The sequence below is a fragment of the Elephantulus edwardii genome, unplaced genomic scaffold (assembly GCF_000299155.1).
Source record: "Elephantulus edwardii isolate Elephantulus edwardi_28Jun2011 unplaced genomic scaffold, EleEdw1.0 scaffold00009, whole genome shotgun sequence".
NCBI lineage: Eukaryota > Metazoa > Chordata > Mammalia > Macroscelidea > Macroscelididae > Elephantulus > Elephantulus edwardii.
The window spans coordinates 16,959,708-16,962,267 of record NW_006399759.1 but is presented as its reverse complement, the minus strand read 5'-3'; the positions used below and the strand labels follow the sequence as shown (position 1 = coordinate 16,962,267).

General features: G+C 41.5%; 1 pseudogene; it reads right to left on the bottom strand.

Annotated features, from left to right (window-relative positions):
* Window positions 1-531: 531 nt before the first annotated feature.
* LOC102853518 lies at window positions 532-2,036 on the bottom strand (annotated as a pseudogene).
* Between the last annotated feature and the right edge of the window lie 524 nt (window positions 2,037-2,560).

Here is a 2,560-nt window from a genome sequence, read left to right as displayed (position 1 = left end):
TCAATTCCAACTTGATGGTACACAATAATTACAAAACTGGAAGAAAAAGTCAATAAAGGAAGTTAATTTGCTCTACAAAGCTGTTTGGAAGTGAAGAAGGTCACATAACACTATTAATATATCTGCTTCCTGGTAAGTCTAAGGTTGGGGCACTGTACCCTTACTCTTACTCCCCTGTATGACCTAGTGAGGCAATATTAGAATCAAAGGGAGGAAGAGCTGGCCAAGTTGTCATATACCAAGTGGCCAATCCCTTCTGAAATGAAGTAGATTCCCTTGTTCTCTCATAAACAGAAGAGAAAATCCAAGAATTTAAATACTTAAAAAGCCACTGAAGATGTGACTATCTCCAACATTGGCTTCATCTGAGTGCACAAGAAATGGGTGGGGTGAGAAATGAATTAAGTAGCAGCGTTCAGTACAGTCCTGGGCTATAACCTGATGGAGTTTCTCCCTTCAATAAGCAAGATGTGGGGTGGTTTGGTGTTTTTTTTTTTTCCATATTGGGAAGGAGGTGGGAGGGAGGGTGTCTTAAATATTGGTGGTAGTCTCTTTCGCAGTCTGGACACTGTTCATCTCCATGAGGCCCTTCTTAGACATATGTAGATCTTGCCCCTGACCTTCAAAGATCCTTGCAATATCTTCAAAAGTCCTGCTTTGGATCTCAGGAACTTTGAACAAGGCAAAGGTCAAAAAAGATAACAAGGAAGACAATAAAGATGATAAAAATGTTGGGCCCTAAAGCACTTACAGCTGGGGGGGAGATAAGTCCCACCAGATAGTCGGAGGTTCAGTTGGAATACCAACCACTGCCATTGCTGCTGGGTGGGATCCCTGGGTGCAATAAACCAGGGAATGGGGCCTGGCGCAATTTCAAAGAGGGCCACAAGTATCAATATGGCCTCATGACAGACAAGGCTCATCCGATCCTATTGGTCTTCTTTTTTTTCTTTCTTTCTTTTTATTAACAAAGAAATAGTCATGAGACAGACAAATAGCTATTCCTGCAAGGTCAAGCATATGTAGAGTTCTCCTTTCTGCCCTTTCCACCAAAAATGTGAAACCACAGTAACAATATTATTAACCACACCAACACCAATGGTAGCATAGATTATCTCCTGAACGCCTGAATCTTTGACGATTCCAGTTGAGTAATAGTAATTAATAGCATTAATTCCAGAAAGTTGCTGAGAGAGCTGCAGTATGATGGAAATCATGGTGGACTGCTGGTAGTTGGGTGCCTAAAGAACTCTGAAACAGTGCCTTACTCCTCCTAGGCCATCTTGACACTCTCTTCTGTCATCTCCTGGATTTCCTGGTTCACATTTTAGGTGCCCCATGATAATTAGAGGATCTGCCTAACCTTTTCCTCTTCCTTTCTATTAATGAGTAAGAATCAAGGACTTTCTGGGCAAAATGGAAGAGTTGCACCTTGTAGGAGATTTGGAATGATGGTGAACCCCAACAGCAAGGACCACAGCTTTCCAGACCGCAAGATGACTTCCAGACCCAAGATCTCGGCCACTGGATTTCCAGCGACAATGCCCAACTTGCTGAGTGTTAAAGGCACCTTGGAGAAGATATCTTTTCAGTGTACATTTCTCCATTGGAGACACTATCTCTCCAATGTACACAGGCACAAAATTTGAGCAGAGTCAATAGAAGAGGCCTATGATAATCAAGTGGTCCAAGGTCAGCATTTCAACTGATGTGGCTATTTTACAGAAGCCCATAAAGCAGTCTCCAGCAATAGCCAGTATGTTGGCAATACACATTGAATTGCACCTGTCAAACCAGTTGGCAAAGAGTCCAGTGGAGAAGGAGCCAGTCATACCACAGACAGAGAAGATAGCCATGGACAAAGACCAGAGAAAAGTGGCATTTGTTGAGGGAGGTTCTTCTAATCTTTCTTTCAAGGTATAATTGATAAAGTCCCTTATGATCACGTCAGATGCATTGATGACTCCAGTGTTGTAGCCAAACTTAAAGGAACAAATTGTAGCAATGCTGATGGTGAAGATCAGAGAGGTGGGTAACCTCTTCCATCCCTGTGGCCCTGGTTGATTTCTTTTGGAATCATCAATGGGATTTCAGGAATATTTCTTCCAGTCAATAAAAGCTTCAAACTATTATTTCAGCAACAACTTTTCTGCAGATCTTCAGTAAGTCACTCTCCATTCTCACTGATTAAAAAAAGCATCTCAGGAAATAAGAGCTGAGACACTAATGGAGATTTGTGTACAAGTGTTCATAGCAATGTTACTCACCATCCCAAGATCATGGAACTAGCCCAGATGTCCAACCACAATCGAATGGATTGAGAAATTGTGGTATGTTCATTTGATGAAATACTCCTTGGGAGCGCTGATTTTGAAAAATTACTACATAACTTGGGAGAGACTGGAGGGCATTATGCTGAATGAACTAATTCAGTCTCATAAATATATAATGATAAATACTGCATAGGACTATTATTGTAAAAACAGAAGGATGACTAATAATATGTGTTTGGGAATCCAAGGAGGAAAGGAGTAAGAACAGAGGAGTGGGAGTGGACAGG